Raw genomic sequence first — 10749 nt, 5'->3', positions numbered from 1 at the left:
TTCCCCACCCCCACCCCCTCAATCTGCTATATTTTTCGGTTAAAAGGTAATTATATCACTCCCATCCTCCTTTCCTCCCTCATCCTCCATGTCCCTTCCTGACAGCCAGCCCCTCCCATGTTTCCCTTATCTTTCAGATTGATGGCCTTGTTCATTGTTTATTATTGATACACACAGAGATATGCATAAATGTATACATTTGGCCTGCCCAGTCTATTTTTGTTACATGTCTGTGTATAATTTCAAGACTGACCATGTTGTTTTGAATAACTCGTTAGGGAACACATCCCTGGGAGACACTGATTCTCCTTCTCAGAGCTGTCATTAGTGAGAGTCCCCCATCTGTGTTAGAATCTCTATTGATATTGTCATGGCTCAGGTCTCACTTCACAGCCACTTTGAAACCGTTGAGACGCAGTCTCACAGCAGACTGCCTGGTCCTCTTGCTCAGTGGGACTCAACCTTCCTAATGCTGCAATCCTTGAATTGTGCTGACCTCAAACCATAAAGTGATTTTCATTACTATTTCAAAACTGTAATTTTGCTTCTGTTATGAATAATAATGTGTAAGTGTCTGTGTTTTCTGGTGGTGTTAGGAGACCCTTGTGAAAGGTTGAGAATCACTCCTCTAGCTCTTACAGTCGTTCTACGTCTTCTGAACCTTAGGTTCTACTTACTGGAAGGAATAGAATCAGCCCGACACAAGGGTATGGGTTGAAACCTGGGATTTTGGCTGATAAAACAAGGCTCTTGCTTCTGCTGAGCCTCAGGATGGTGGCGCACACTCTGGGAATGCTAATTGCTCACTTTAACTTTGGTCTGTTTATCTGTAGTACAAAGGTAATAATATCAACTGTACTAACCTCGTGGGGTTGGTTTGAGGATATAGGACATGGGCAGATTGCTTCATACTTAGCTAACAGGCATTTCTAGAACATTCCAGTTCAAAGCAGCAGAGCGCACAGTAAATATTAACTAGACTGTGCCTTAGAGTAAGATTGATGTCCCGAGAAAACAACCATTTACTAGCTGAGTTGAACTTCTATGGTTTAAGATTTTTATAGGATACCCTAGCATGTTCTGAATAAAACATAACTATTTTGTGGTTATCTTATATATTTAATTATAAAATATAAAGCATACATGACCCAAATGAAATCACATACACATATATCTATATCTGTGTACATATGAACCTTATATTTCTTCTCATGTATTGAGAACCATTGATTACAGTACATCACTATAGAACCTGAGGTATTTTGCAATGTATAGTTTGTCTTTGGATTACCATTTGAATTTTCTCATCTGGCAAGTCTTGAAAGTAGTATCTAATATATTACTTCCAATTTGTGTGTGTGTGTGTGTTTTCAATCAGTTCATGTGTGTCAGTTCATAGACTTCTATGCTTTCTTAATGATATGGCATTTTATTTAAAGGGCAGGTATGGATTTGACTTATTTGTAAAGCCACATACATAAGATGCCTGGCTTTTTCACATGATTAAAAACTGCTCACTGTAAATACCGCAGAACGCTGAAATTAGTCTGCCTGTCTGAGCTTATGTCTGGATTTCACTAGACCATGCAAATGTCTCTGATTTAACCTGGATGCTCAAAAGGGATCCCACCTGCCAAACCTAAGTCCCCAGAACTCCGAGTTCCAGAAAGGTTCACTGACAAAAAATATTCAGAAAGTATGAGAATGAATTCTCCTCAGAAGTCATACATTCACAAGTTTGCCAGCGAGAGAGAGGAGTTATCCACGGGACAGGTTCACTTGTGGTTTCCGTTAGCTGATGATGCCCTTCAGTATATTGTGACATTCAGAAAAGGTGCTGAAGCCCTGGACTCTGCGTAGATTAGTGTCCATAAGCTGATTCCAGAGGCCAAGTAATTTGTATGAGTGTCGCCGATTGTAGATTAGCCTACAATCATTTCTTGTGTGGACAAAGCGTCAACTCTTCTGACCGCAAACGCTATGGTGACAGTCACGTAGTAGGGAATTATGTCAACCAGTTTACAGATGAGTGATAAATCTAGATGTCAGTAACTTTGGAACCAGTAAAAATCTGGAATTTGAAGCTAAGATCCCTTCCTATCCACCGTGTGTGAAAAACGAAGAGACTTCTGCTGGTATTGTTACATTCTAATAATTTTGTAAGGTTATCTCAACATCAGTATATTTCATTCTCATATCTGTGTTTCCAAAATGGTATATGCTGGAATTATTTAGATGCAGGCAATGGAAATATCCCATACACACACAAATTCAGCCTCCTGCTAAAGACATGCAAGGCACTGATATTGTAAATTCCCAGTCCCTGGAGATGTCAGCTGTAGGCTTCAAATCTCAAAGTTGTCACTGATTGTGGAATTCCCCTAGGCCCCAGTAAACCATCCTTCCCTTTCCCCAATAGCAAGAGACTTTGAGACTTACACAAAAAGTACTGTGACATATTTAGCATAATAGAAAGAATCCTAGATTTGAGTTTTTTAAATTAAAGGTTAAATTTGTGACCTTGCGTCAGTCCTTTAGTAACAGGTTGTTGTTGTTCTTGTTGTTGTTGTTGTTGTTGTTTAGAAGTGAGTTGATTTGCTTCTTATCTCTGATACTCCAGTCACTGTTCTGTATTATGTAGAAGAGAATAAAAACCTTCCTGCTTCTTTCAGTCTTAGCAAAGGCAAGAAAGATGTTTAAGGAATATAGCATTGCTCTGTGGGAACTGCCAAGAATAAAAAATACATCAATGAAATATTGCATTTTAACTGCACTTCAGACCAAAGTGACCTAAGAGACATTTATAGAACATTCCAGCTCACAGCAGCAGAACACACATTCCTCACAAGTGTCCATGGAACATTCTCCAAGAAGGGTCCTATGGAAGACCACAAACCCACCCTTAACAAACATCGAAAGACTCAAACCAAATCAAGTGTCTCCTCTCTAATCAAAAGGATATGGCACTGTAAACCACAAAAGAAATTTAGAGGATTCACAAATCCATGGAGATTAAGCATTCAACTGAGTAAGCTACTGCTCAGTGAATAAATCCAAGGAGAACTGTGTTATACTTTCTCAACCTTTACAAGTCCCACACAACACCTTTGGCAAGTCATTTCATAGCTCAGTGTCGCCCTTGTCCTGTTTTAATTTTCACAATTATTTTTAAGAATTTTTTTTAGAAATCCAAAATATAATGTCATATTTTGTTTGTTTGTTTCTTTCCCTTTGTCATTCCAAACCCTCACATATATGCTGCCTCTCTTTGAAATCATGGCTTCTTTTTCTGTAGTTGTCATTGTTACATAAATCTCAGTTAAATTAGTGTTATTTGCATTATATTTGCATATACTTCTTCATTTAGGCATGGGGCCCCATGGGATCTCTCCTTTTCCACATTATCATATCTATTGATATTGTATTCTTCAAGTCTTCTTTGTGCAGCCATGTTGAAGTATCCTAAGCTAAGCTTCCCTCTTATTTTTAGGAGACACATCTTCACAGCTGCTTTCCTGGTCATCCAGTTCTTACAATCTCTTTACTGGCTCTTCTCTGATGTCTACTGAGCCTTAGGTACAGGCGTTGTATTGTAGATGTATCAATTGGGGTTGAGTACCCCACAATCACCTAACTTCATGGTAGACATCTGTTTTTCTACCCACTGATAAATGAGCTCTCACCCATCAAAGAAACTCCTCTTTACCACCAGAGATCATTACTGAAAACTACAGCTGTTCAGTATTCGAAGAACAAATCACTCCTGCTTTTTTCATTTATAAAAGACTACAATGTTTATTCATGAGAGAAGTCTTTTAAATCCTGAGTGTATGTCGGAGTTTGCCCCGACTCCAGGTCATTTAGGCATTTCTCTATCCAGTTGACTTTCATACCCTAAGAGAGTTTTATAGTCCTTATTTTGAGCATTGCTTTTCCCAGTGACTTCTTCATTCATTAATAGAATACTAGCGTATAGATGGTGCTTTAAGAAGTAATCTAATCTCCCATCACTTTGATTTATTTCATAATTCTAGGGTTACAAGATATTTTTTTCTTTGACTTAGACTTTTAGAATATTTTGCCATTATAAAACACTAAAGAGTATATTGTAGCAAACAATGATGTCCTTGGTACAGAGAGCAGCCAGATGACCTAATGTGTCTTTGCAGTTTCTAACTTCTATGATATATTACAGTATGGAATCTCTTTGTATAATAGTCCTTTATGTGAAGAAATGAATATATCATCTAATTCTTCACTCCCTTTGCTTTCCCAACACAATATAGCCTCTGATCAAGCTACCCATTAGAATTAGCATGCACATGAACATCTTTCAGTGTGTCCTGTAATCTTCTAGTCATAGGTAGAATTTAAAAACTGATGGACACTGCATTTTGTAATAGCTATCTGAAGTTTTATTCTGTAGAGAAACTTATTGACCAAGAACAGATGTTCTTTCTCTTCTAAGTTGTATGTATTTATCCTTTCAAAAATACATACAATTTAAAACCATCTCTAAAATCACTCAGCCATCTGATGCTATTGCATTTCATCAGCTCCTCTTGTACTGATCACAATACATGAATAAGGTATTCTAAATTATTAGGGTTTAGTTATACATATCATTTCATGTCTTCAAAGGTATTCTTAATTTTAATTGCCATAGCATAATTAAGAACACAAATATAACTTCAGTAATTTGAGTGGCTTTTTCTTATAGCAATTAATATTTTTTCAGGTTATTGAAAAATTTTTTATAAGAGTCTGTATGTGTCTTTATCCATGTGTGCGCTCATGTACATGTGCACGTGCAAACACACAGAGGCTAGAGCATGACACAATGTGCCATGGTGTAACATTTTCCACCTTATTTCCTTGAGAACAGGTATGTTACCAAACCTGCATCTTGCCATTCTTCAGTTGGCTAGCTGGCCTGCAAGTCACAGCAATGCTCCTGTTTCCACCTTCTACCTTCTCTATGCCTTGGAGGCACAGAGATCCCAAGCCAAGTCACAGTCAACATTATTACCCACTGAGAAAAATCTCCTCCAACTCAAGAAGTTCCTTCACTCCTTAGGTTGTCATCCTGTGCACTAGCAGGAACAGAGAAACAAAAATCTAGTTATTATTAAATAATAGGGCAGATCTTTAAAGATATTCCATTTGTTTTTTAAGTACCACGTAAGACAAATGCTTATCATAAAATCTGGTCCTCTGGACAGTCCCTGACAGATGGTGGCATGGTTTGATATACAGCCATGGAGATTAGTTCATTGGATAGTGTCCATCGTAATCATAAAAGGATTACTCTGTGTCATCGACGATTAAAATGCTAAAATGCTTGTTAATAAACTTTAGTTTTTGGAACATTTTTAGGGTCACAGACCATTGAGCAGTGGAAAGTGCAAATATTCTGTTCGTGGGTTTTATAGTAGTTGAGGTTTGTCCTGCTAAAAATGTCAACATCAAGGTACATTCCTTTTTCTTTTTTGTTTAATGTAACTTTTCATCGATTCTTTGTAAATTTCACTTCATGGATCCCAATCCCACTCATCTCCCTGCCCTTCACCTTTGCAACTACCTGCCCCCAAGAAGAAAAAAGAATAAAGAGTTGTGGGAACTGTAGTGTGTCACAGTGTGTCCCACAGTACACTCTTTTGTTCACATTTCTTTACTTGCAAATATACATTGCCGAGTCATTGGTCTGGCACGATGCCTCTGGCTTCTGCTACACTATCATTACTGGATTCTCACCAGGACTCTGGGATATAATGATGCTGCTTTATGGGGATCCTGCAGCTTTAGATCTGTAGGACCAGCCCTTGTATGCTCTCCAGTAGTTCATAGATGGGGCAGGTGTTGGGGTAAGTCAACTCAAAGCCGTAGATCTGGGCCTGGGTGGTAGCTGAGGAGGTCTACCAGAGTGAACTCTAACAATAACCAAGGCTGCTGCAGGCAAGGGACTAAGCTAGGTCTCCCGCTTTGTGACCCCAGGGCAGGCTCAACCATGCCTGAGCCCAAGTCAGCAGAGCCAGCTCTATTGTGCTGCCCAATCAAGTTTCAGAGCCCACTCTCCTGAGGACTGCAACAGGCAAGGGACTGGCCCATACAGGCTGGCTCATTTCTGCAACCAGGGCCAGCTCTACTTTGCTGCCCAGGTGAGAGGAGGGGTCAGCTCTCCTGCTCTCAGGCCTTCTAGGCAAGTGTTCCTAGAGGGGTGGGGTCAGCTTTGTCCGCACAGCCCTAAGACAAGAGGCAACAGCTCAGGGACTTCTGTGTGGTCTTTGATGGTAAGAGACTCTTGCTATTGCAGGGCCATGGACTCAGACTTGGGCCTCAGCTGCAGACTGCAGCATGGGCCAAGACCTTATCATGGTGTTAGATGACATTGCTGGCTAATCCCATCAGGCCAATATCACTACCCTTGAATCTCCAGTTCTGCCTATCTTCATTGTGGACACATCTCACCCAGTTCCTGTCGCTCCTCCCACCATTTCTTACCTTGCTCCCTCCTCTAAACCTCTCAAAGCCAGGGTTAGGCTTCATTTCCTTTCCCCCAACCTCATCCCTATATGACTCAGCCATTTCTGCTAAGCATCCTTTTGGTTTCTTGCCTCACTCTCAGTCATGTGGTACACAGGTCCCATCTTGGTCCACTCTCTCCTATCTCTCTTTGCCTCTCTCCCTCTCCTCAAATTCTTCTCATGGTCTGGTTCAGTCGGAACCCTTCCAGATTCCTCTGTCTGTTCTCCCCCACTTGTCTACAATAAATCCTTCTCCTGAACCATACCTTGGAGTGGTCATGTCCTCATTTTCATTCATCCAATGCTGGAACTACTGGTGTGATCTACATAAGCTCCCTTCTAAGGGACTCAGACTCTTGGAACCTCTTGCTTATTAGATTCTCATAAGGAATATACAGATCACTTATTTCTGCTGGCTTCTGTCACCTACCACACTTCACCCTAAATTCTAGAGTCTACCATTCTGGCCGCTTCTTCCTTCCCTCTGCCTGCTCTACCATCCACCTTGTCTGATCTGTAACTGTCCTCTCTTTGTCTCCAGGAGCTTTCTACAGCATCCTGGCTGCTCACCCTGTGGAATCTCAAACCTACTTTATTCCCCAGAGCTCCACCACATGGGCAACTCTCTACTAAGACACTTATCCAACTCTGTCTATTGGAATCCTCACTTTTCCTAAAAGCTTCTCCCAGTCTGCCTTCTCAGCTGCTTTCTTCTCTTCTCCTCTACTGGATGAATATGGCACTGGAGCTGTCTGCTTTGTCTGTCACTACTATAAAAGTCATACCAGAGTGCCAGGATGCTCCTCTCAGCATACTGGGCCATCAGCCAATGCAAAAGAATGACTCTCCTCTGTGATCTGGGGCTTTTCTCTTTGACAAGTCTCTTCTGCTTGGGGATGCCCGGGATTGAAATTCTTGTCACCATGACTCTTATCCACTCCACTCGGCCTCTTTTTGGAGCTCCCTGTCCTCCCTGTAAGTGCTATTGTCCCACAGCTTCCTTGAGCCCTTCTGGGCCTCTGAGAATCTGTCCCTTCTGTCTCTCAGCTCCCCTCCTGGAAACCCCACACCTTCTTCACATCCTCCTAAGTCTATCCTGACCTCCCCATCTCTGCTGTCTGCTCTGACTCTTACGGCCTCCTGAGTCTCTAGGCTTCTAGCTTCCTCACACCTTCCTGGTCCTCATTTGGCCCTTCCTCTCTTCGTCTTGGACTCAGAAAATCTGGCTATCTTACTGCAAATAGCTTGGCCTCAGTATAGCTCAATCAATAGCCAAAGATTGGCACAATGGATATTCAAATTCTCTTGTATGGTAACAACTTCTGCCAATGCACAAATAAATGACCCCAGAATTTCTTATATCTAAACTTTCCCTGATCTACACTCCCCTAAGCCTCTTAGCTGTGATTTTTCCACACTGCTCTCAAGACATCTTCTGAGGCTGTTATGTAAACTCTCATTATCTTAGGATTTGTAAAATCATTGGATGAGTGTGATAAAAGAATCTGTAACAAAAGTTAATAGTTAAAAAATAGTATATTATACATGTGATTCAGCTTTTATCTATTTCATTCAAATATTGTTTAAAAAGTAGAATTACTAGGAAAATGTATTTAAATAACAACCATGTGGCTTGTCTCCATCTTGGCTGATGACCTCATTAGGATGGAAGCAAGCATGTGTCTGGCAGCCATGTTTACTAAGGATAAAGAGGACATGTCATATGACTTTACCACCATCTTGAATAAGATGACCACATGGTATAAAGAACAATTAAACAATGTCTTAGTCCTACTGAGCCCTTGGCTTATCATTGCATCTTTGTTTTAGACAAAGTATTTTAGATTAGTATGGGACTTTTATAATAAATTTCTAAAGTTATTTAGGTCTATGAAAATTAACAAAAACTGACTTAAAGATAAATGTCTAACCACATATGTTCAGCACCAGGCTTCTAGAAAAACTGTAGATAGCTAACAACATATGTTTGATAAGTTAGGTATGTTAGATAAATAGATAAATAAGATTTATTCAAAAGGTTATAAAGGCATATGCAGGTGAACATAACCTAACTTAGAGAAGAATATCTAACCAAATATGTCTTTGCTCACTGTCCAACATCGAGCTTCTAGAAAATTTTAAGTAAAAGCCACATATATTTGATAAATGAGGTTTATAAAGTCCTAAGGTTTACTCAGGCTAATTATAAACTGGCTTGAAGATACATATCCAACTTCTTTGTCTTAACAAACTTTGCTAAGTTTGTTAAGTTTAAATTATTTGGATAAACTGAGTCATACCAGAAACTGATATTTTGTAGTGGTAAACTATAAAAAAGATCAGGAAAGTTCCTAGTCACCCTATGGACTGTTTATGGTTTAAAGTCTACTACATGCATGGCTTAAAGTTTTATTTCAACGCTAAAGGATCTTCAAATACATCTTCATTTCAAAACTGTAAGACTCAACCTAACACAGACAGAGCTGTAGAATCCTAATCTCATAAAAGCTACAAACTTGTTGCAAAACTGTTAAGCATAATTAAGGCATGCAAGTTAGTGCCCAGTTACCTTATAAATGATAAGACTCTTTAATGTGCTCCAAACTATGTTCATAGGCACGCTAAGTGCAAATGTAATTCATTTAGTGACAAGCTTTATTTAGCCCCCTGTGTATGTTTTCGAGGTTAAGTCTAAAGCAAATGACTAATAAGTGACATTTCTTTTTAATATCACATACACCTAATAGATAATGGTCCTTACACTCTTCAGAGATTGGCTGCATATGGCACTTGAAGTGTTAAACAGAAAAGGCTTCCTGTGAAAGACAGGGATGCCAGCTCCTAGACCACCCTCGGCATGAGAAGACAACAGATGATGGAGCACAGATGATTCTACTGGGACTGTCATAATGCTAACCACTGGACAAGACTGTCCCATGCCTCACCCACTGACAGGACCCTGCCCAAACCGTGGACAAGCGGGACACTAGAGAGTTGATCGACCTACTTTGCCTAAACAAGGTAGGCCAGACCCCCAAGTTTCTCCTTCACAGAAAAGTCTCTTGGGTCTTCTGGGCCTAGTGGATGAAGATTGACACCTGCCCCCAACAAAGTCATCAAGACCAGGGGACCCTAGGGAAACCGTGCCGGGCGCAGTAAGTCGCTGACATTTTAATTGATACACAGGCCATTTGGATTATACTTTCTGCTAGAGTGTATCCTTCTCAGAGTTCTGGATATCAACAGTGACAGCTAACTGTAGCTTTATGTTAACAATAGCAGGCATCCTCTCCCACACCACCTCCACTCCCACTCCCTATCCTTGGCAAGGCTGTAACTATCTGATCAGTTCATTTTATATGTAAAACCAGACCTACTGGGTTTCTTGCTGAGAAAGGCAAACACAGACAGTTTACTTGGCTTGCAAACACACACACACACACACACACACACAACCACAGAAAACAGGTTTCAGTATAATTTTTCTTACTATTCCTATGTTTAAAGAAACTTGCTTTGCAATGGTTACTCTCAAGCAACCATTGGTGTCTCCTGAATGGCTGGGTGAAAAAATTTTTTCAAAGTTTAAGTTGTGAGAGCCCAGGAATGTGTTTTAAGATGTGTAAATTTGAGGAGGAAAGGGGAACATGATCAGGATGAGGAGGAACTGTCGGAGGGTGGACAACAACTGGACTATTTTAAAAAAACAAAACAATTAAAGAATATTTAATGGGAGGGGCACAGGACTGAAGCCCTGAGGACCAGCAGAAAGGATGGAAACAGGCAACTTTAGGGAGGTAGGATGTGTGTGTGTGTGTGTGTGTGTGTGTGTGTGTGTGTGTTGGGGTGTGGGGGTGGGGCTCTAGAATATACCAGAGACCCAGAGGTGAGAGACACAGGACTCAGAGGGAGAAACCTTAGAAGAAGTTCCCAACACTGGGGAGAGGGAACTTGTAGAGTCCACCTCCAGCAGAAAGACAAGGTATCAAGTGGAGGGATGGGGTTGCCATTCCACATTTAAAAAAATAACCCAGAATTGTTCCTATCTAAAAGACCTACAAGGACAAAAATGGAGAAGAGCCTGAAGAAAAGGAGGTCCAGTGACAGGTTCAAATTGGGATCCATCTCAAGGGGAGGCTCCAAGACCTGACACTATTACTGAGGCTGTGGTGGCTTACAGACAGAAGCCTAACATGGTGGCCTCCTAAGAGTCCCAACAATCAGC

At 40.6% G+C, this 10749-nt stretch overlaps 1 long non-coding RNA gene across 1 annotated transcript in view; it reads left to right on the top strand.

Annotated features, from left to right (window-relative positions):
* The window catches only part of LOC110309961, a 37553-nt gene extending 27701 nt beyond the window's left edge, over nt 1-9852 (top strand). Inside the window, exon 3 of the long non-coding RNA XR_003834821.1 lies at nt 9295-9852. This is a non-coding gene — a long non-coding RNA (uncharacterized LOC110309961). The remainder of the gene's footprint in view (nt 1-9294) is intronic.
* The last annotated feature ends 897 nt before the right edge of the window (nt 9853-10749 follow it).

Source organism: Mus caroli, chromosome 14 (genome assembly GCF_900094665.2).
Source record: "Mus caroli chromosome 14, CAROLI_EIJ_v1.1, whole genome shotgun sequence".
Taxonomy (NCBI): Eukaryota; Metazoa; Chordata; class Mammalia; order Rodentia; family Muridae; genus Mus; species Mus caroli.
Note: the sequence above shows the minus strand (reverse complement) of the source record. Positions and strands in the feature narration are given on the sequence as shown.